Raw genomic sequence first — 26,065 nt, forward strand, 5'->3', positions numbered from 1 at the left:
TTTTCCTTTGGAACGTAATATTATAATCATGGCCAAAATATTGCGGTGCGAATCGAACTTTGCTTTATTTATTTTATTCGAATTTGGTGCTCCGCTATGCATTTGAGTTGATCATAATGTATTCATTGCAATCTATCTATTCTCGATAATTTTAACAACGTTAAACATATTTGCTACATTCCACAATATCCATTGGGGAATAAATAATTCACAGCCACTGAATTAGGGCCGATATGTCTTTTCAGCCAAATATTGTATCATGAATCATCCACAAAATCTACCCAACGAAATTAAAGATTATTTCAGAGCTCAAAAAAAGATTCGTTCGCTTTAGTAGTACTCAAGCAAAAAAAAAATTGGCTCGTTGTTGTCGACTCGTCAAGAAAAAAAAAGTTGTCGTTGTCGACTCGTCAAGAAAAAAAAAGCTTCATTTTTACCTGATTTAATTCGTTTACATCAAGCAGGACTCCATTCACCGAAGTAATCTGCACAACGCGCCAACTGCGAGAAGTAAACCGTAAGCTTCCCCTAATTACGCGATAATGATCATAACTGCCTACCTTAATGCATACCAGCATTTGCGTGAAAATGGCACTGCAGTTTCTTCGGCCATCATTCACAGTGAAGTGCTAAACGACGTGAGACTACCAGGCGTGAGTGGTTTGAAAAAAGGAATTGCATTTCATTACGAATTTTTTGTTTTACTTTGGGGGGGAAATCGACCATTACAATTTATTACAATGATAAATATTTCGACCCAATAAACTTGCATGGGCCAGTCCATGATTAACCGCAGAGAAATTAATATGGATGGCTTGCTTTCCATAATTTATATTGAATTCTCTTCAAATAAAATAAAATACATCAAGTGCACTATATAGGAGTAAACAAATGAGTAAATTTAAATACAATGTGCTAATAAAAAAGAACTGTTATTGCTGTGATTGTCGAGTTGGGTTTTAGCTGGAATAACACGTCACAGGAATTCTGGCAACTGTATATTCGAGATTATTGCTGCCTGGAAGACACAACAATTTCGGTTTCCATACGAGGGAATGATACGAGCAGTGTTGCCACATTTTCATCTATACCGCAGGGGTTAAAAATCTTACTCATCTTTGCTTTTTCTTCCAAAAATCTGTACCATCAAAAATATTCGTTGTAGAGAAAAATCCATTTTATTTATTTATTTATTTATTTATTTATTTGGAGTGAGGGAAAAGCCCATTTAAGTGTGGCTCATGGCTCATTTTTTCTAAAATGGGCATAAAACCTCCTCCTTTTAAGCATCAACAGATTTAAATAATCATAATGACACATAATGTACTTAAATTTAACATCATATATCTTATTCTACCTAATGGTAAACCTAGACTAAACTAATGGGACACAATATAATAAGCTGGGGGGTCTCCGTAGCCACATTGGTTGCGCGTTCGTTTAGTAAGCGATCAATCGTGAGTTCAAAACTCAGGGCCCTCATTGACTATCCTTGTGTTGTTACAGAATAGCTACGTCCACGCAACAATCATCAGTGATGGAGATCGATCCACGGTCGAAACAAGATCGATTCATCCATACAACTGCTCTGCTCTGCAAGACACATCGGGCTGCTGTTCTAAAAATAACTTAACAATGATCAATCAACTGTCTCCGCTGTCCGTTGGTCCAACTGGATAATGGAAGAACAGAAAGAATACTCTTACACCTAAATGGCTACTGTGTGAATGTACCATATGTAATGGTATAGAAGGAATACTGACGAATGACAACTGTGTAATGTGCTAATTATAGATATTTTAATCGTGTACCATGTGACATGTACACGACCAAAATTCGGCTCTGTTACATCTGAAATGCTAATGAGCCTTAAATAAATAAATGGGATAAAAAAAATATAATAAGCTAAACTAAACTAACGGAGCACTTCACGAAACCTACTTTTATTAGCAGAGCGGGACAAATGGAAATCAAAAACACAATAACAACGATTAAACACACGTTGCATACTACTGATTGGCTCATTGTGGCCGTAGTTTGTGCGGAATGTCGGAATTCGAAGGAAATCGTGCGAACGAAGGGTACGACGACGAATATCAAAATTGAACGCGTTTAACAAAGCAGAGCAGTCGATGTGGGATTGCAACATATCAGACACAAAGCAAGTCTTGGCAACATTTCTTCGATTCAAAAGAAGATCCAGATCGATTAACTGGCAACGATCCTCATATCGTGGGAGATTGAAAGGATCGTTCCAAGGCAAACGTCTGAGAGCAAAGCGGATAAACTTGCGTTGAATGGCCTCTATTTGTTGTATACCGTTTTGGTAGTGTGGTGCCCATACAACTGCTGCATACTCCAGTGAGGATCGAACCAACAAGCAATACAAAACCTTCAGGCAGTGGACATCAGTGAATTGTCTTGCAGCACGAAAGATGAAGCCAAAACTTCTTAAGGCTTTAGTGGTTATAATAGGCTGTCAAAAAAGTCCTGCGGTATTTTTTTTTTTTGAATTTTCATTTGTTCATAAAATTAGTTACAATCATCTGTTTTAAGTCAAATATGCGCCGTTTTGTTCGATGACTTGTTCCCAACGAGATGCCAACTTCATAATACCCCTGTTATAGAAGCTCGCTTTCTTATTGGCAAAAAACTCGGATAGCCAATTTTCACAGACCTCTTTTGTGGCTAACTTCTGACTACTTAGCTCGTTCGCCATGGACAAAAACAGGTGGTAATCACTAGGTGCAAGGTCCGGACTATACGGCGGATGCAAAAGAACCTCCCATCCGAGTTCCCGGAGCTTCTGGCGCGTCACCAAAGAAGTGTGTGGCCTGGCGTTGTCCTGATGGAAGACAATGCGGCCTCTGTTTATCAAAGATGGCCTCTTCTTCATGAGTGCTACCTTCAAGCGGTCCAGTTGTTGCCGAATTGAGCGTTTGGCCATAGGGAATAATAGATTATTCCTTGACAATCCCACCAAACACACAACAGAACCTTCCTGGCCGTTAATGAAGGCTTGGCCACCGTCTGAGCCGCTTCAGCGGGCTTCGACCACGACTGTTTGCGCTTCACGTTGTCGTAAGTGACCCACTTTTCATCGCCAGTCACCATCCGCTTCAGAAACGGGTCGATTTTGTTGCGATTCAGCAGCGATTCACATGCGTCGATACGGTCAAAGATGTTTTTTTGCGTCAACGTGTGTGGCACCCATACATCGAGCTTCTTTGTGAATCCAAGCTTCTTCAAATGGTTAATAACGGTTTGATGACTTATCCCCAGCTCTTGGCCGATGCTACGGCTGCTCCCATGCCGGTCTTTCTCGGCTAATTCAGCGATTTTGTCGCAATTTTCGATGGTGACCTTCCGGAGCGTGGCGCATCTTCGACGACCTCTACACCAGAACGAAAACGTTGAAACCATCGTTGTGCGGTGGAAATGGAAACTGTATCGGGTCCATAAACTGCACAAATTTTATTGGCAGATTGAGATGCATTTTTGCCTTTGTCGTAGTAGTACTGTAAAATATGTCGGATTTTCTCTTTATTTTGCTCCATATTTGCGACACTATAACTCACGAACGACTTAACCAAACAAAACACTGTCAAGAACTATATTATAGCGCGCAAAAATTCCTTTCCAGCAAGCTATAGTATGACTCGATACAATTAATACAACTAGAACTACGCGCTTACAACGACACCTCGCGAAAATACCGCAGGACTTTTTTGACAGCCTAATATAACCTACGTGATCTTTGAAGGTTAGGCGTGAATCTAGGAGAATACCCAAATCCTTAACGATGGTTTCACGTTTGAGAGACGTATTGGCGATGGTATAACTGAAGTAATATGGGGAGCGTTTACGCGCAAAAGAAATGACAGAACATTTGTCGGCATTCAAACTCATCCGATTAGTTGAGCGCCATTCGGAGAAAATATTAAGTTCGTGTTGAAGATGAAGTGCGTCTTCTGGACAGGTTATTACGCAGTAAAGTTTAAAATCGTCGGCGTATGAGAGCTTGAAACATTTAAGTGTAAGGTTCACATCATTCAGGTATAGTAAAAATAGGAAAGGTCCGATATGGCTGTCCTGTGGAACACCCGATGTGACTGAGAATGGTTCCCATATAGTGTCACCGATCTTGACAGACATTGAGCGACCAACCAGGTAGGAATTGAGCCAGCTGAGTAGAGTACTAGAGCAACCGAGACGTTCGAGTTTTGCTATAATGATTTCATGATTCAGTTTATCGAAGGCAGCTGAAAAATCGGTGTAGATAGCATCGACCTGTTTGCGATCTTCAATGGTTTTGATGATGAAGGATGTGTAGGTGAGCAAATTGGTGCAAGTGGATCTTTTGGGCATAAACCCATGTTGAGTTTCAGACACGTAGCTTAGACAGTTATGCATGAGAAAGTCCAAAACAACTAGTTCAAATAGATTTGACGTGGCACACAAAGCAGCGATTCCTCTATAGTTGGAAATCTCACGTTTATCACCTTTTTTAAACACTGAAAAAACGAAAGATTTCTTCCACATACTCGGGAATGTTCCTGTCGACAGAGAGCGATTGAAAATAGTTGCCAAAGGTTGGGAAATTGCAGAGCAACACCTTTTTAAAACAATAGATGGTATACCATCTGGACCTGGATTTGTTTTCAAACGAGCGCAACTGGATTCAATATTGTTAAGCGATAGCTGTGGATGTGGGCCGATGGCTGGGCGGAGTGGTACGTTGACTGCTGCTTCAGACAATGGATTTATTGCCATCAAAAATACTAATTTATTTACTACAAATATAACACTTACATTTCATTCGTTATTCGTTTGTTTGATGATGCTTATACATAGTTTTTCTGAATCTAGATTGCATTCATTAAAACTTTCGAGCTGCCGCACCAAGCAATACTGCGGCCTAAAAGTAATCATGTACCTTAATGTAGCTTTGTTCTAATGTAAGAAGTTTTACCCGCGGAAAAAAATTGTACCAATCTGTACTTTTTGACGAAAACCTGTACTCTGTACCGTACAGAATCTGTACCAAAAATAACTAAAAAATCTGAACCTTTCCAGATAAATCTGACACTGGACACAAGTAAAAAACAGTATGCAACGAACAAGCAGTACTGGAAACAATTCTTGATCTGGTTTCATGGAAACAGATATATTTTGATTTGATTCATACCTCCGATTAGAAAACCCGTCTTTCCTATTTGATGGATGCACAGTACTGGAAACAATGCTGCAATTGATTTTATGAAACGGCTATATATATAGGTCGATTCTTAACGGATCTTCTGCGGGTAGCGTTTAACCAGTAATTAAACCTCGTTTCTAAAAACAATAATAAAACAAATAAAGTCTCGTATCAGAAACAAATACAAGCGATGGAAAAATTCAACTTTCAACACCCAAAAAATTCTCAACATTTGAAAACCGAAAAATCACCCGAAGAAAGAGTAAAGGAAATCGGGGGTATCAAAAAAAAATTTTTGTGCCAAATGTCTTCAAACTGCATGGAAATTAAAAACTAACACTTCTCTGATTTGGGATCTTCTTCTTCTCGAATGGCGTTAACGTTCCCTGTGGAACTTTTGCCGTCTCAACGCATGCATTAACTAGCGTCATTCATTAATACTTGGTTGAGTTTTCCTAAGCCAAATAACACGCCTTTAATGTATTGAGAGGGGCAAGCTCTAGAATACGCGTGACCACAGTGCAAGTCGAAGTAAATTTCTTTGACGAAAAATCCCCCGACGAAAAATCCCGAATCGAACCCGAACACCTAGCATGATAATGTGAGAAGCTAACCACTCGGCTACGGGATTTTGGGATATCTTATGCAAAAAATACTCAGCTTTCCAGAAAAATATAAAAAAATATAGCGTCCTCTAGTTCAAACCCATGAAAACAATAAAAATCGACTACAATCAAAAATTACGAAAACAAAACCCAGTTTTTTCTGCAAATTCAATATTTCTTAATAAAAGGCTAGCTCATTGGCTTCAATTTGTTATATCGGTCATCTAAATCGGTTCATTGGTTCAAAAGTTATGAATTTTTGAAAAAAGTCATTTTTGCGTGGAATAACATTTTTTTCGGACCTCCCTAAAATGGAAATGGCACCCTAATAAAAAAAAACGGGTTAATGTTTTGCGATAAACAACAAATTCACCATCTTTGACGGAAATCTGAGAACCACTATATCGGTTTGGCATGGAATGGCTGTATATTAGGGTGCCAATGAAAATGTTCATCTTGAATTTCAAAAAGTTACCCCATAAAAAATTTTCATCACCTCGGAAAAACACCCTATGCATAATATCAGCTCAATCGCATTTAAGAGAGAGTGGCACAAAGTGGTCAAAGTTTGAAGTTCTTGAAAATAGAAAAATCACCAAGAGGGAAGTAAAGAAAATTGGGGTTTTAAAAAAAAATGATACCAAATGTCTTAAAATTGCATGAAACGTCGAGATCTACAGTCATCTCAAAAAAAAAAATCGACACTCTGGGAGTTTATTTTTCGGAATACGAGGCAAAACGTATGGTTTTGGATACCAATAAAAATAGTTATCTCTATTTTTCATTCGGAACTTGCTGCGAAATGTTGATTGGCACGATAATGCAAATTACCGAAAAATTACCGGAAATCAGAGCTTTAAAAAATTGTTTTCGATGCCAATAATAATACTAAATATGATTGTAATGCATTGAACAATGTTGTTTTTATAATAAACACTCATGAAATTGCTATTTTTACTTAGCAAAACTGTTTTTTATTCAACCAAATTTAGAAAATCGTTATCTAATGCTGTTTTTAATACAATGTAAATAACAATTTGTTTATATCGCTTCAATATCGATTGCTAATAATATCGCACAGTTCTAACTGTCATAAAATGAAGAAACGAGGGGTTACTCAAAGGTTCTGAGTGATTTTAATATTATTTTTTAGGGGTGGGCTTTTATTTTTTGTCGACGCGTATTTGCCCACATGAAAAAAGCCATGTAAGGAATTTAACAAAATCTAACAAAAATGGCAAAACTTGTCAATTACTTGGAAGAGTAATTTTTTTTATCCCATTTATTTATTTAAGGCTCATTAGCATTTTAGCTGTAATAGAGCCGAATTTTAATCGTGTACATGTCACATGGTTATCATATCTATAATTAGCACATTACACAGTTGCCATTCGCCAGTATTCCTTCTATACCATTACATATGGTACATTCACACAGTAGCCATTTAGGCGTAAGAGTATTCTTTCTGTTCTTCCATTATCCAGTTAGACGACCGGACAGCGGAGCAGTTGATTGATCATTGTTGAGTTATTTATAGAACAGCAGCCCGATGTGTCTTGCAGAGCAGAGCAGTTGTATGGATGAATCGATTTTATTTCGACCGTGGATCGATTTCCATCGCTGATGATTGTTGCGTGGACGTAGCTATTCTGTAAAAACACAAAGATGGTCATTGAGGGCCCTGAGTTTTGAACTCACGATCGCTAAGCGAACTAAGCGAACGCGCAACCAATGTGGCTACGGAAACCCCCGAAAGAGTAATAGTTAACAAACAATTCAATAGAATTACGGTAGTAGGGTGACCATGAAAGTAGTTTTTTTGCTCTATCTTTTATATTTAAAATTTTACAGTAAAACTATCTTTGGACCACCTTTAGAGCTCATGGAAACAAATTATTTAATGCAGAACATGTCAATATTTGAATACAGGTCGGACTCGATCATCCGGAGACTCGATTATCCGGAACTCGATTATCCGAAATTTTAGACTCGATTATCCGGAGTATTTTATTTTTGATTTTCGGAAATTTTGAATGATTTGTATTATTATTACATGTTTAATAGCTGATATGGGTATCGAATGAAAGGACTTGACTAGGAGAATGCAGTTATGGAAAATGCAAATCCAAAATGGTGGTCACAACAAAAATGGCGAATTACATATTTTCTCAGAACCCCATCAATATGGGCTTGACTAGTAGAATACAGTTATTTATGAAAAGTGCAAATCCAATATGGCGGCCACTACAAAATGGCAAATTTCATATTTTCTCAGAAACCCATCAATATTGGTATCGAATGAATGGGCTTGACTAGTCGAACACAGTAATTTTCTATTAATGTGGGACAACCCTACAAACATTCGAACATACATACAAATAAGTCAAGCTGAAGGAAACCATTTAAATACTAATTAGTTGTTTGAGGACTGCGGCTGTCTTGGAATTGGATGTTTCATGATCTGCTATGTACTACTAGTCGAGAACTTCCTTTTGATACCCATATTGAAGAGGTTTTGAAAAAAAAATATGAAGCCATTTTGGATTTGCATTTTTTAGAAATTACTGTATTCTACTAGTCAATCCCTTTCATTTGATATACATATTGATGGGGTTCTGAGAAAATGTGTAATCCGCCATTTGTAGCGGCCGCCATCTTGGATTTACATTTTTCATAAATAACTATGTTCTACTAGTCAAGCCCTTTCATTTGATAACCATATTAAAGCGGTTCTGAGAAAATGTGTAATCCACCATTTTGTTGTGGCGCCCATCTTGGATTTTCAAGAGCATGGAATACGCAGTTTTATAATGGCACCAGAGATAAAGATGTGTTCCCAATTTCAGATCAATCGGTCAACAGGAAGGGGGTTGAATTTCTATTGATGTGGTACAGCGCTTCATACAAAGTTACAAAGTCACAAACATACAAACGGGTCAACCTAGATAAAACCTTTTAATAAATAAGTGCAAATAATAATTATAATACGTTTACCGAGAGAAAATTATTTTTTAATTATCCGATTATCCGGAGTGAAAAAAAAATCAATACTCCGGATAATCGAGTCCGACCTGTACTACTCAAAGTGATTGTTTTTTTTTACCCAAAAATTCCTGATTTAAAATTTAGTTTACTCAAATACAAAAAATAACATAGTTTTGAAAATGTCACATTATGTAGAGTCAAATAAGCCCTTTCAAATGTTGTCAATAAACATATTTTATGTTCGACCCAGAAAAAAACTTCAAATGAAAACTTTAAATAGAATTGAGAGATTGATAAGTTCTTGCTGTGCTCTAAAAGTATTTTGAAAACAGTTTGCATGTATAATTTTATATATAAAAGTTAGAGGATAAAGAAAAAGTTTTCTTTTATTATGCCCCTAATGTAATTTAGAACAAAAGCGATAAATCGGTTGTACTGAAAGATAGAAAAATACATTGTTTTACAAAGTTGCCTAAAAACTGGGGCTGCAACAGTATCGAACTATGTTTACCGCTATCTATAAGAATAAAGAAGTGAGATTTTTTATTTTACCTAAAATTTGGGTCACCCTATTTTTCATTACATAAAAATGTAACAACTTTGTTGAAGACAGTTTTTGTCTAGAGAATATCTGTCGAACTCTTGATGCTGATTTCCACTTGAATTCGTTCCCTGGATCATCATGCATTGTGCATTTGTTTTCGCAACCTATGCAGTGGGAGGAGTGGTTTTGAACTTCGTACATTCAAGTGTTTTTTCATGATCATGTTTCATGTTTCTTACGCGTGGAATTAAATACTTGATATCAATTATTGATCAAAAGATCCAGCTTAAAATACGAACTGGTAGAAAAATCTCGAGTCACAAGTCACAACACTGCATTTGATTAATAAACGCTATGGAGACCAATCAATAAAATGATTTCAATAAAACTTTGATGTTTGATTTTTATTTTGCACCGCTCGTTAAGCATAATCGGATAGAATCAATTAAAGCCCAATTATTACAATTTTATACGCCCACATAAGCTAGCAATAATAAACTGCAAATCAACACCAAATGGCAATAATTTGCCACCATTTTATAACCGCTCAGTTGCATCCCATACCACCGGTAGGTAGGAATCATTGCCAGCTAGTATGCTTACTCTCATGTGCAACCGCATCAGACTATGGTAAACCACAATTGGAGCCCTGAACGGAACGGAATATGCTCCGTTCAGTGGATTCGTTATCACGGTTCCGCAAACAATGTGAACAACCAATTGAAACGCATTAAGCGCCCTCGTTTGTGTAACTATCGTCTGATAAGTGGACCTGATTTGCTTTCATCAGAAATACAGTCGAATTTGATGCAGTGTGACAATTTCGATAACTGAACGCGAAAATGTTTATTTCAATTGGTATCGTACAAAAATTGGGTTCAGTTCAAACTATTCGAATTTGAAATCGATCACTTGTCTTGAAAGAGCTGATTTTTTTTCGAGCTGTGGAATGACTACCAGCAACGGATTCGAATTCAATTGGTAGATTGCCTTACTTAAACCGATTATTCGGGGAAACGCGGTAGCATTTTCTTCACCACCAACGCCGCATTGCAGTTTCGAAAGAATCAAGAGGCAGAACAAAAGGCGCGCGGAGAAATGTAATGAATGCAACGCGTCGATGAGATAGCACCCCATTTTTCATCAGCAGAATATTATTTATGTGGAATTTATTCCAGCTTAGTAGCCTATGTACCCTCGTATATACGATTTTCAGCCAATTTCGCGGCGCCTTCGCGCCATTTTAAAATGCATCGTGGCCGTTGAGTCGTGAATGGTTGTATTGAATTCGGTCGCCTGCACCGTCTGCACCGAATAAAAGAAATGTGATTCAAAAGCAGGTTAAAATGTGAGCTGTTTTATTTTTTCAATTGATGCTAGGATTATAAAATTGTGCGCCTCTGCCACTGCTTCCATGGAGACGGGTGGTACTTTCTATGTGTGGTTCGATGCAATACCCAATCAAAAACACTATGCTTCTCGGCCAGGTCGCGTTCAACCAACCGAACCGATATGATTGCTTCTCTTCTATTGACACAACCTAGGCAATACCCGCCCCGGTCTAGGTGACTGTCACCCGCACGACAACCTGTTTCGATTGAATTTATGTGTTTACTGAAATTGTGAACGATGTTTTCACTTGTGGATTCCTTTTGCTAACCGGTTAACGGTTTTTCGATCAGCATCACACAGCACACGGTGTTCCTCCCAACGGATCTCGACTGAATGCTGCCGCGATGCCCCCGGGGGAGGCTATTCTATTTGAACTGCTCCATCTGCATGGCAAATATTTCCCCTCCAACGTTTTGGGTTCTATTTGCCTTGTCTGGTCTACCGGTTAACGATAACATTTACCTCAGGCGCTAGCCACTGCCACCATCCCCTTTTTGGTTTCGTTATCAGAATTCATTACAGGTCGTGTTTACAAGAGAGAGAAAAAAAAACATCTACCGGCTTTTGGGAAGTCCATTAGGGGTTAAGTGTGTTGAAGAATTATTTTTATTTGGATGTTTCGCCGGGAGAAATCAAAACAGCTCCTTTCCTATACTAAGTTTGGATAATTCTAGAGCACCATGAGCAACATCTTCTTTGACCGATTCTCTTCATCGACTTTCTTTATCGATAACCTCGGCTTTTCAGACAGATTCTGCTCCAGTTTTGCCATGTAGTTTGATAAACGAGATTCCCTTTCACACTCCTTATCGTCGAACACATAAGAAAATGCTTTTATCGCTGAGTTATTAAAGAAAGAGAATGTAGATGAACAGAATCGATCAAAGAAGATAGTTGTTGCTCTAGAATTATGGTTATGAATGGTTGAGATAAACAATATAAATAGTTGCTGTATTATTCTTAAAAATTCGATTCACATTATGCTGCCAAAATCAAAATCCTTCGACGTTCAAGTACAATAATGGAGTACTTATAGATTTTAATAAGCGCTTGAAAGAAAATACTATAGATTTAGTGGGCTTTCGTTCTCATAATTATTATTATTATTATTTTATTTTTCGAAGGGCAATAATTAGAACATGACTTCATTCGATTCCTCATGCAATATCTATTCTAAAGAGTGTACATTCATAGTCAGTTGTTTAAAGTGTCTATTCTGGGCTCACATTCGCAATATTGATCATGAAGAGCTTCCAGATGCATATCTATACAGTCATTCCATGCCAAACCGATATAGTGGTTCCCAGATTTTCGTCAAAAGTGCTAATTATGTTCTTTATCGCAAAACATTAGACCCGTATTTTTTTTTTTATTAGGATGTCCGTTTCCATTTTATATGGTGGTCCAAAAAATATTTTTTTCCACTTTTTCCCAAAAATGACTTTTTTTTTCTAAAATTCGTAACTTTCGAGCCACTGAACCGATTCAGATGATCGACATACCCAATTGAAGCAAATTAGCTATCCTTTTTTTGAATAATAAAAATCATTTTTGCGGGAGATTTGGATCTTGTTTTCTTTATTATTGATTGTATTAGTTTGTAATAGTTTTCTTGGTCTCGGGACCAAGGGTGCTACATTTTTGACGTAGGACTACGTCTAACCGGAAGATATAGGGGGTGAAATGGAAATCTAGGCACTGAACAAGTAGGAAAAAATGCAAGATTTGGAACGCTTATAACTCGAGCATTTCTCAATAGATCGCAAAGGTTTTTGCATCAATTGATAGGAAATATATCTACGCATCTATCATAACGAATAACATTTCATTTTTCTTGAGATAAATAATTGAATAATTGTGAAATATCAAGCATTGTCAAAATGCACTATGTGCCCATTTTTGATTGGTCCATTTTGTGCTCCTCAAATCGTACCGACCAAAACGGGCAACCAGAGCAGCAGCGAAATAGAATGAAGCACGATTGGAAAGGAAAAAGAAAAAAATGAACGAAACATTGGTCGCAGTCTCACACATGCGTAATTCTCGAGCCAGCCAGTCAGCTTAAAAATCCCCGCTCCGCTGCCGTAACGATCATTCTCATTCAAACCGTACACCACATCGGTTCGCATCACAACACATCAACAAACCAACCCAAGCAGCCATGTCTGGACATGGTAAAGGAGGAAAATTGAAGGGAAAGGCAAAATCCCGCTCGAACCGTCTTGATCTGAAGTTCCCCGCAAGGGTAGCTAGGCCGAGCGCGTTAGTACCAGTGCACCAGTCCACCTAGCCGGCGTTATATAGTTTCGGCCGCCGAAGTGATCGAGTTAGCTGGCAAAGCTGCTCGCGACGATAAGAAAACCCGCATTCGGAACAGAACACATTCGGTTCGGTGGACATCAAGACAACAGGCAGTTGCAGCGAGTGGCGAGTGGCAAACGCAATCGCAAAACGGCATCAGGTAGCAGAAGAAAAAAGTTTGTTCTTTATACAAACTGCTTTGGTGGCAAATCCAGAACAAGGCGGCATCGAGGGCGTTCGAAATGGTTTTTTTCAAAACCACGAGTACTAAGTTTTCTAAATTGGAACCATTCCATAAAACAAGGCGCTTTTCAGGGCCATCAAACCTTTCAAAAAAGAGTTTACGAAATACAGTTCAATGCTTTCTAAAACATTATCCAAAATAATAATAAAACACAAATTGATTTTTTCATAATTTGTTTGCCAGGATCTGATGAGTATGTGAATTTGGCAGTTGTTCTGAGCTTATTAATAGTTGAGGACTGTCCAGATTGTTCAATTTTCACCAATTCTTAAATTGTTTCCAGATTGAAAGTACAGTAATTTACAATTAGTTCGACATTTAGCTAATTGGATGGACATGTAATGCGACTTATTTAGTTGGACATTTTTGTAAACATAGAGATCCAAATTATGACCCCACATTGAAAGTCGACACTGTACCACTGTCATCATTAATGTTCAATTACAGGTTAAAATCGCCTCCAATGCGACACTGAGTGGCGCTTCGGCACGTCGCATTGAATGTAATTTACTGTACAACATGTCACAAAGCTGGATGGGAAGAAATTTTCCAATTGTGAAAGCTGTGGCGAGTGGCAACAAATCGCTAAACAGGAAGGTTTAGCCGAACAAGATGGGGATATCGAGTGACAACAAAACAATAAACTCTTTAGATTGAAGATAATTTTGTGATCCTGAAAAGGACCCTTTTTAGCCTGCATGTGAATCCAACGAGCGAACAAATCGTAATGAATGTATTTTTTTGCCATCGCTCCCTTTTAACGCTCATTCGTTCGTCTCGTTGGACTCGCCCCTCTGGCTGAGTCTGCCGATTTGTCTCTATCCTGTGAGTGTGTACCGCTAGAGTATAAAACACGCGGACCCCAAAAAAATATCTTATTTTCTTTCAAACCGTAAACCCGTGTGGTTGTACGGCATCGGCATCGTGGACGTAACAAAGGAGAACAAGTTAAGGGAAAGGCAAAGTCTCACTCGAACCGTGCAGGTCTCCAGTTCCCTGTTGGTCGCATTCACTGATTGCTCCGCAAGGGTAACTAGACCGAACGGATTGGTGCCGGAGCACCAGTATACCTAACAGCGATTATAGAGTTTCGGCCGTCGGAGTGCTCGAGTTGGCTTGCAAAGCTGCTCACGACAATCAGAAAACCCGCATCAAGAACAGAGCAGCTTCGGTTCGGCGCTCATCAAGGCAACAATTAGTTTCATTGAGTGGCAAAGTATTTCTCCGGCATGTCACATTAAATGTAATTTACTGAACAATATGTCACAAGCTGGATGGGAAGAAATTTTCCAACTGTGAAAGCTGTGGCGAGTGGCAAACGCAATAGCTAAACAGGAAGGTTTAACCGAAAAAGATGGGAATATCGAGTGATAACAAAAACACAACACCAAAGGTTCTTTTCAGAACCATCAACATATTCATAAAGAGTAAACAGTAAACTAATCCATTTTTCAGGTAGATAGGTAGGTATTCACGTAGGAGAAGAAAATAAAACAATATATTTAAAATATATATTTAACAAAAGCTGTCCCCTTTGTATAGTCCTACGTCACTCCGGTTATGTCCCCGACATTACCCATCCGTCTTTTTTATATTTTTTCTTGAAGGCTGAGATTTTTTTTACATGAGGGCGCTATTTTTTGTTCCTGAGCAATGATTTTTCAAAGTTAATCCATGGTTCAAAAAATCATTTTTCCTCTTTTATCCAAAACATACTTGTTTCAAAAAACCATAACTTTTGAACTACTGAACCGATTCAGATGAACAACATATCAAATTGAAGCCAATGACCTAACTTCTTTGAAAAAATATCACACTTGCGGGATAGTTGGATTCTGGTCGGATAGGTCTAATCTAGTCACATAGTAATATTGAACGAAGACTTAAAACATGTTAAATTTGAAAAATCAAATCTCAAAAACGAAAAAATAGCATTTCTGATATCGTCAAATGCTATGTAAAAAATCCAATATAAAAAAGCGCCCTCTATCTTTAACCGAGAAAACTATGAAAAACTAACTCAATCATTAATTATAAAAACGAAAATCCAAAAAATCGCAAAAATCGTAGTTTTTCAAATAAGACCAATTTATGAGCTTCAGTTTATATCTCAAAAACGAAAAAATAGCTGATATCGAGATATGTTATGTAAAAAATTCTCACCTTTCAAGAAAAAAATTTAAAAAATATAGCGCCCTCTAGTCCAAAGCCATGAAAACGATAATAAACGACTACAATCATTAATTACGAAAATAAAATCCATTTTGTTACAGTTTTGCAAATTAGAATGGCTGATATAGAGCTTTTAGGTACCGATAAACATTTCTATGGTGGCTCGACACTCCTCCCCCCTCTATAAAGGAGAAAAGGGTTGCATAACTCGACAACTAATCTAATTTGATTAAATGGAGCCATGTTTGGGATGTGAGGATTTTTGGGTACGAGAAACGTTTCAATGATGGCATGACACCCCTCCCTCCTCTGGAGGGCGTCCCATAAAAATATTACACATATTTCAACCAAGCATTCCAACCAAACATGACAATTGAAAATTTTCGGAAAACTCTGAAGGAAAATTGAAGAATTCGGAAAATTCAGTTCCCAAATGTTCTACAATTATATAGTGACAAGCGTTTTTGGTCCATTTGATGTTCGCGCTAACGAAATTGATCTTTTTTCGAAACTGATTAAACGCACTCCTATATCTTCTTCTATTTATATAAATAAAAATGGATCGCCGAATGTGTTGATAAAAGCAAAACTCGAGGAAGGAATTGTCCGATTCAGAGCTGTCTTTGTTCTATCAGATTTTCTGTATCAAACATTTATTCCATTTAACGGAGAATCATGTTATTTGCAATTGATTAAAAATTCTTGAGCGAGAATTGTGTCTGAAAATAATCTGATATTATAATGACGAGTTTTGGTAGAAGTACTAAGAATTTTATAGTGAAAGGTAATTTTAAAGACTCGATTAGAAGATCAATCAATGAACAGTTTGGACTCATGAACGTTCGCTTAGCAAGAAAACATGAATGTTTGATGGTATTCATACCCATATTGGGCGGGACAAAGTTTACCGGATTAGCTAGTATAACATAAAACATATAAGGAGTAGCAATTTAAAATCAATGAATGATAGCGTATGAAAATATAAAAGAAAAATACCGAGAAATCTAGAACGTTCGATTGTCTAGGGTTCACCAAAAGACATTGAAAAAACATCTATCTCAATCCCTCTCTGTTTTAACAAGTCGATGTACAAGTATTACGGATGATATATTGGAGAACACGCTTTTGCTGAAAATAAATGCGGACATCGTTGAGAGCTTCATGCTTACGTTATATACTTGGAAGGAATCCAATTAACAGTGTTAACTAAATTAAAATTTCTTGTTATATGCTGTTTTCAAATAATTCTTTAAAACTCCTGTTTTTTAAATATAACTTATGCAGTATGATTTTTTCGTAGTTTTTCTGTAAATTCTGAATTAGATTTTATACACTCTCAGGGAAGATTGGTATATATGTCGAATTTTTTGGTAAATACTACCAATGATTAGTATTTTTTGCAATACGAATTATTCGTACATATTACGAAAAAACATTGGTAAACAAATGTCGAATCGGCCTGCATAAATAATTGGTTATAATTGTTCCTCAGAAACGCCGATGTCAACGTTTAATGATGTTTCCTTCGTTGTGTCCCCGTTTCATATCCCTCCTATCCAAACGATAAACTTTTACTTAGTCGCGGCAATACATACACACACTCTTTACAGATACACGGGCCAAAGGTTGTGCAGTCCACTGATCATTCAACAAGAGCCAAAGGTTGTACCGCTTATGACAACTCTACACGAGCTGATGATTGCGCCGGCTAGTGACCATTCTATCCTGGATTCCTCGAGTCGAGAAGACGCACCACGCTAGATATGGGGTACAGACTAGGGGGGCGTTGCTGATTAATGGTCAGCTGCATCCCAATAGGAGGTATCCCGTGTCGGGCACACGTACAGAGCATCGAAGACTGCAACATACCAATTATGAGAACACTTGTAATACTAACCTCGAGCCAACCGCGAGTAATCGGTTACATATTACTAACATAGTTGTAAGCAAACATTGTCGAAATATTGAACTCCCGGCCCCGTTAGGCTGACGCCATATGAGCCTTAATAAAAATATATATTCTGGATAAAAAATAAAAAATAAAAAACCCAGTAATAGCAGTCGGTTCAACGTTGGTTTATACCCTAAATATAATCGAAAATGAACAAAAAAAAACCTTTATTGTTGATACATATTTTTTTTATTACTTAAATCTGCGATGACAATAGCGACAGGAAGCGACCGGTTTTGGCAACACAACAACAGCCGTGCTGACAGCTTAAAAGATCTCAGTAAGATTCATCCTTCTGGTATTCTCTCGAATCAATATTGGAGCCAAACGTTTTGTAGCGCAATGTTTTGTGTACACACAATATTTTCAGCAAATACATTCTCTTCGCGGTTGCCATGGCAAGGCTCTAAGTCAGGATTGCCGATTCCTCCTCGTACATCAGCCCCACAAAAGCTGGGGTGGATTTGCGCATTTCGAAACAAGTAACTCGTTTCGAGTAAATTCGAGCTCAAATCGAAATGGTTTTAGTATTATGTATAGTATTCAAGTTCATACTTTCGGTGTACTAGATTTAGAGCAAAATTTGTCTCGTAGAGAAATGTAAAATTTCTGGGTTCGTAAACAAAGCTGGTCAGAGGCATGTCAAAATGGTCGAAACGAACAAAAATTACTCGTTTCGAAATGCGCAATGTCACCCCTGATTCCAGCTATCGACAGCGACTTTACCCCAATCAGCCATTTTATCACCGGTTCAAACTACTGCATATCATTGACTGCCAGCAAAATGTGATCGTGACAATTGTCACGATCATTTTAACACATAGTGGCATTGTATTAAGTTCCAAACGAAATATAACCTCATCACTGGCAAAAGTTTTTTATGGATCGGTCTAAAAATGTAACCCTTCATCGTGTATCATCGTGCTCGAGCACTTTCGCTAGGTTATGAACAGCACATTCAAGCTCCGACAAATCGTCAGCTGTTCCTCTGTTTCCGTGTGGATTGATCATATTTAGGCATTCAATGGCATACCGATATAGTGGTTCTCAGATTTTCATGAAAATTGGTAGTTCAAGGATAATTATTATTGAAGAAAAAAATGCATTTTTCCTAAATTCACACGAATGAAGAAAAAAGGCATTGGAATTTAAATGGTGAAAAATTGATGACTAGTGGTGCACAATAATTTCACTGATACATTTTTGAAGTTTCGAAAAACAATTTATTTATTGTCTCCACAGTGAAAAAAGTCCAAAGTGCGAAGACACCATGTTCTGAAGCGTAATTTACACTAATTTATGTTCTGTCATCATCGGTGTCAGTTTCCACTTCCCATTCGAGCTTCACTGAATAAGTTCGACAGGATATTCTTTCGCATGCGATGCAATACTCGACGGGCACTTTCCGATCTCCGTCAAATTGTCATTTCATAGTCCTTACGCGATAGGTATTATGATTCTACAAAGTCTCGTAAACACCTGGTGGGATTTTGCTTCTAATGCACCTAATTTTTTTTTCTCATACTCGTTCAGACAGTAACTCACTTAGCTGCCATCAATGATGCATACTTACGCCAGCCTGGCAGCAATTTCCATCCAAATAGCATTCTACTGTAATCTGCCAGCGAAGTACCATCACAACGACGCATGTTTAATTCTAGAAGCACACCGAAATATCTACGGGAGCTCACAGTACACACAACTCACATTAGACTTCGTCACGCTCATTAATATTTGATTTGATGCCGTTAGATCTTCCCGCCAAACGCAGCGACATAATCCGACTATGATGAGTTGTGTGTACTTAGAATTCAACGAAGTTGAATTCAGATGGATCCCCGTCATTCTGAAACAAATATAGATTTAAACTTACTTGAAGATTGTTGTTAGCGCTACTTTATTCTACAAAACATTCAGTTATCAGAAAGGCAAGATGAATCAACATTTGCACCATAAAACAAATGGAGTATAACGTTCTCAAACTTTAACTTTGTAGGAGCCAACAAATTAAATTTCAAGAACAGCTTTATGCCCCACGGTGATCCATTTTCCATAAACGTCTTTGTTATTGAAATTGAATGGCCTACGCACTTATTACATTACCGGTTGTTTTTTCTCCTTATGTTTATTATGCTTTTTTTTCTATCAATTAGGCCGAACGCGGAAGAAACAGTGGAAACACGAGGAAAACGGTCTGCGCTTTGCTTTAAAATATATTCCCAATAAAAGGTGGAAATAAAATGGCAAAAAGAAAGCCTATTCAATGAGCATACAAACGAGTACTGCAAGCTTATGGGAAAAAGAAAAAAGTTCTGTGAATGCAATAATTGAATTTGCGAAAAAAATACTGCCGTACCTCACGGGACTCACGGGATTTCATTATCGGTAATTATTTCAGACCAATATATATATATATATATATATATATATATATATATATATATATATATATATATATATATATATATATATATATATATATATATATATATATATATATATATATATATATATATATATATATATATATATATATACATATATTGCTTGTTTTGGAAGACAAATAAAGCATCAAAACAACAATGAGCAAATTAAATCTCGTGAACATGAAGTTGAGTCATTACCGGAAAACCTCCCTTCATTCTACTGAGAAAATCTGTTCCCGCCGCAATTCAGACGCTTACTGAAAAGTAAAATAAACATCCATTTGTCTTGCTCTTGACGCTTGAAACATCCTGTGAACCCTGTGAACGGACATTGTATCTTGGTTTCCACTCTCAGCTGTGAGCAACGGATCTTTTGAAGCGACAACATTTGTTCATTTGGTGCTGAGTAGCCGTTAATATGTTCACTGTTTACCTCGTTACCGAGCTTGCCGAGGTTCTGCGCATGAGTTTCGAGAGCAAAAAACACTTTCCGTGTGGGGCACAATTTAGCGTAGAGCACAAAATTGGATCCATTCCTTCCGACCCTCCACCAGACCGAACGCTCGGTGATGAAAAACTTTACAAACCTCATTCGAGAAAACTTTTCCACTCAAACGATGAGAGTACCCAACCACAAATGGACTCGGTTGGTGTAAATTACGACAAGACACACGATTATATCAATCTTTCAATCAGCCACCCGGGGAGTTGCCGTTGCGGGGATGTCATTTCATGAAGATGAGATTTAGTAACAAAGAAAAAATAAGGATAGAAAGATAATGCTTTTGTGTGACCCGATTTGACCGGATCAAACAAAGACCACTGGTTCTCTGTAGACTCTTTGTTGTCGAAAAAACGAATACATATATATATCAAACTGGAAACTACAAAATATAAATGATAAAATAGAATAATGAGATAAATTCAAATATTGTTGGTTGAACTATTTCTCAAGGCACTGGAGGTTGTGAAATGAACAAGAAGCAGTTAGATGAACAGATGTATTCGTATTTGAAATTATGACTTGACATCGCCATAAGCAGAGCAAGAAACAACTAGGTTTTGTCAATCAAACGTGAAAAAAATCGAATAACGATGAGTTCGATGAATTTATGATACGATTAGGTATTTGAATCCTGTCCTGGGCGGAGTCATCGGAGTGTTTGTAATTTTTCACGGACACATAACCACTTCTACAGCGTCATTGCCACTAGTAAACGATTGTTTTATTTAGAGTAGCGTTGTTGCGTCTGCTTTCAGCAGAAGTTTCGGATAAATTTTGTCCTACGGTATAGCGTTTCTTCTTATCTTTCAGCCTTCACTAAATTTCCACTAATTGTCTGTTCCGATCCCTGATTAATCGTGTTCCTATTGAATGTATATGTTGAATGTGGTGTTTTAAAGTATTTTAATTAAATCGACTATTTTTTACCACGTATTCAATATTTTCCGTGCTAATTATCCATACTTTTTAGTTCTTTTAAGTGAAGTACTTTTAAGAATAAGAACAAGTATAAAAACAATAGATAATTAGCTTAGATAGAATTAGGATATAGATTAAGCTAATACCTTCTATGAAAATAGTTTTATCATACTTTTGTAAATTTAACGATAATAATTCTAACTTGTTCTATTTCATCTTTTAACTTTTGTTGGTAAGAACTCTGCTTGCGAATGACGGTTCTCTATAGTAGCATGCCCGAAAAAGAATCTGAAATTATTGAGAACCAGAGCAGAGGATCCAAAGCCCCTAAAGAGGATGGTTCTAATAGATGTTATCCATGGTTATTATACAAAGAAAGAAATTGATGATCTCCTAATCACTTCACTCACCACGGTGAATCCAGATTCTTACTATATCAAGGGAGGCCGAGTAACGGTTGTTCTCGCAGTTCATGCTTATCCTGTGTAGATTTTACGCATACTCTCTCATCGAACTCTTCAGCCCTATTTCGCCTTATTACAGTCCACGCTACATGGTGCCATATTCAGCCCGCACAGTAAGAATGTATCTTTTTTTTTTTTTTGAGAATGAGCAAAATATTAGAAAAGGCCATACAGAATGTGACAAAGGAGGGGGAATATGTATGTCTATACTAAAAAGAATATGTATGTCAAAACGAGATAAACAATAAATTAGGCACAACAACTCTAGGAAACACAAAATTCTCAATTGAGTTACTCTTGATTACAATTTGACTCAACAGCAATGAAAAAGTAGCAAACCAGACAATCATTCAGCGCTAATTTTTCAATCAAGCGAATCTACGAATCTGGAATTGTCAAGAGATTTCTCAAATATATATATTAGGGTGCCAATGAATGTATGGGAAAAAATAGACCCTAAAATTTTAGAAAGTTACCCTGCATAAAATGTTCACCACCTCGAAAAAACACCCTATGCCGAATTTCAGCTCAATCGAACTTAAGGGAGAGTGGCACAACGCGGTCAAAGCTTGAGTTTTTTTGAAAATCGAAAAATCACCCAAGGGGGGAGTAAAGGAAATCGGGATTTTCGATTTTTTTTTATGCCAAATGTCTTGAAATTGCATGAAACGTCGAGATATAGTGTCATCTCGATAATTTTTTTGTTAAAAATCGGCATTCTTGGACTTTTTCGGAGTACGAAACGAAAAGTATGGTTTTGGGTGCCAATAAAAACACAGTCAACTCTCCCTAACTCGATATCCAAGGGGACCAACGAGTTAGGGAGGCATCGAGATACAGAATATTTTTTCATAATTTTTTTATGTCATAAATTGTCATATATTAGGGTAAGTGTCCCAATTATGGTATGAATTTTTGATTCATCCCCTTAAAGTCAGAAAACACCTTTCTCCCATGAATATGACGGGTACATTTCACGAAAAAAATACTTCTACGCATATGTTCAAATTTCAACGATTTCAACAGAGTTATAGATGTTTTTTTGTTTCGGACTCTGTTGCCTCAAACTGGCTCTACATTGAAAAGTACGCTACGTAAACCGATTCTGTTGCTTTGATTTGAAAGATGAGAAAATTTAGTACAGGATAAAGTAGTGGAACATTTGAATTTGTAAATTTAAATAACATTTTGGAAGTGGAAAGTTTAAAAGTTAGTAATTTTTTTAATGTAGAAAATATTGATTAAGTATGTTATTTTAAATAAATTGTAACGATCACGCAGGAACTGTTCAATCACAAAGAATTGTTCAAATAGTTTCACAGGAACATTTTCAGATGATTTCAATATTCCGGACATATTCTTCAGGTTTAATTTAATGTTCGAATGTGTAATTTCGACACAATCATCTGAACCTTCCTGAATATTCTCCAACTCGATAGGACTACTATCTTCAGCGTTTTCCTCAGCTTTTTCAACACTTTCCAATGTATCGGTATCTGGCATCAGATCACAGCAAAACATACTTTGGTCCTTTTCGCACTAATCATGAAGGACGTTAGGCAATCGTACGGTACTGTACTGTCGACATCGGCAAGCTCACGATGCATTAATTATGCCAGCAGAATATCACCATCAACATTCAAGGCAAATTCGGCTTTCCGGAATCAATTATGAGTAGTCTCAGATTTAACCTTATTGATCCAAGAGTGTGAAAGTATTCAATTGAATCCAATACCGATATATCTTAAGGGTCTTAGAGTGCATTTAAATACAGTATGAGTGTTGAATAACATCAAGGTTAAAAAGGAGGAAAAATACCTTGGTATCCTCCATTTCTTGCAGTCTTAGTTTTACTAATTCATGGCGATAGTACTATTTCAGGTTCTTGCGGCTGAACTACGGATGTAGAATTAGATGGAAAAACTTGTAAGCTTATCGATTTGAGCTTTGGTTGGAGAAATTTTGGGTGCGCTGTTCAGTTATCAACGAACATGTCTACACCCAAACTAGCGTAGGCAGAAAACATGCCATCTTTGGCAGAAAAAATGGCATTTCCTGGTCATGAGAGTGAAAAGCGCAAATAATGAGCTATTTTGAAGCTTAAAAATGGTTTGTATGTATGCGAGCAGACATCTCTTTCTGTTTTCTTTTCCTTTTTTATTTGGGATTGTGCAAAGAAAAGTCCATACGACGTCAATGCGGATCGAACCAAGGTCGGCTGGAATGCGAAGTTACTTTACACGACCACGCTATCCATATAGCTGCCAGTGCTATTATAAAGAAGCGTGATAATATTACACCTCATCATAAAATAAAGTTGGAAGGTGTTTTCTAAGCCGATAAAGAAGAACATGAACGAGAATAGATCTTTCTCTGTCTGGGCCGCGTATTTGGCAAACTATACGAAAAGCTTTCATTTGAATGTGTCTCCTGTTTCGCTCCCTCATATTGGCTCTAGCATATATATTATACAAATGATATACATGTATTGGGGAGTAGAACATTTTATGTTATCTTTTAGCTCAATTAATATAATAAATCGGGATGCCAGAAAATGTGCTAAAAATTAACTTTGGGTGTACCTTTTGAGGAGAAAGAGATATAAGTATGACACACTACCATTACACATAATTCCCGAATAAATACCTTTCTATTTCCTTTGGAATTTTTTTTTTGTCAAGTTGCATAATTAATTTCTCAAGAAGCATTGAGATCATACAGGCTTTGGTGTTGCTCTCGTATACCACTGGTTAGATTTTTCCTTTTTGAAACATCGTGGGTTTTTACTCTTTCCAGTGACCAGCAACGGTAGTTTATCGCTTCCGTCCATGGTGGTTGTGCTTTAAAGTTGAGAATTCCCAGTTTCTGGAAAAATTCGCAAGCCTTTTCCAGAAGAATAGAAGCTGAGAGAGATAAATTATTCTCTCTGACTTGATAGACAAAAAAAATCTATTGAGCGCTCCAGCTTTTCGTTCCCGACCTACCTTATACGACTTTTGTCTAAATTCAATTTTCCCTTCCGAAGACATTTTTCTTTTGTTTGAATAATATTGATACCGTACTTTGTGCAATACTGAAATATTTTACAACTTCAGACGCCTTCCACCCATATTTTTCGACCTGCTCGATGATGCTCAACCATTGCGCAAATGGTTAGCGTTTTGATCGTTCACTTGAAAGGTTTTTCGTGGTTTTCCATACTCGAAATCAAATTCCTTGACGACACGAATACTTCGTCTTCACTTTCAAGATTAATTGAAATAACAGTTAGAAACGCACAAAACAAGTACGCGGAAATCAATCGAGTTAGGGAGGTGATAATTCATGGAAAAATGAATCAAAACCCGTCGAGTAAAGGAGGCATCGAGTTATGGAGAGAAGAATGCTTGTAAAATCAAAGGTGGCATGAAATTCATCGAGTTAGGGAAAATATCGAGTTACAGAACATCGAGTAAGGGAGAGTTGACTGTAGTTATTTCGATTTTTCATTCGGAACCTACTACGAAATGTTGATTTGCACGATAATATACCCTATGCAAAATATTAGCTCATTCGGACTTCATTTACTGGTATCGCAGACGTTAAAATTCGAGTTTTTGAAACCGGAAATCGGGGTTTTTTTTAAAAAAAAAAAAGATGCCAAATGTCTTAAAATTGCATGACACGTCGAAATTTACAGTTATCTAAAAAAAAATTTTTTTGTTAAAAATCGATTTTCAGGCGGTAAAACGGAAACGGAAATTTTTTTACAAAAAAAAATTCGAGATAACTGTAAATCTCGACGATTAATGCCATTTTAAGACATTTGGCATCAAACTTTTTTTTTTGAAAACCTCGATTTTTGGTGATTTTTCATTTTTCAAAAAAAAAACTCAAATTTAGACATCTGCGACACCAGTAAATGAAGTCCGAATGAGCTAATATTTTGCGTAGCAGCAATTCCAAATGAAATCGTCCTAAAAATGCAGATTTTGAAAACTTGTATTTTTGATTCCAATGAAAGTGTGTATTCCGTTTGGGTTGGAGGAAATATGAGTTTTTCACAGCAATTGAGAACTTTTTAACTCAAGCGTAACTTTTGAAAATCGCGTGTCGCGTATCGATTTTAGTAATAGAAATCTTTGATAATTTATACCTCAAAAACTATGAGTCGTACCGAAATACTGTCTTAAAAAGAGTTATAGAGTATTGATGGTCGAATATGAAAAAAATGTACACTGTGAAAAAAAATTAGTAATTTTTTTTTTATTTACAAAATAAAAATTCAATTTGCAATATCCAAAATACATATTTTTTTTATTTTTTTTTATTTTTTTAATACAAAATAGAAGCCATACAGAAAATTTAAAAAATGGGCC

Source organism: Toxorhynchites rutilus, chromosome 3, assembly GCF_029784135.1.
Source record: "Toxorhynchites rutilus septentrionalis strain SRP chromosome 3, ASM2978413v1, whole genome shotgun sequence".
Classification (NCBI taxonomy): domain Eukaryota; kingdom Metazoa; phylum Arthropoda; class Insecta; order Diptera; family Culicidae; genus Toxorhynchites; species Toxorhynchites rutilus.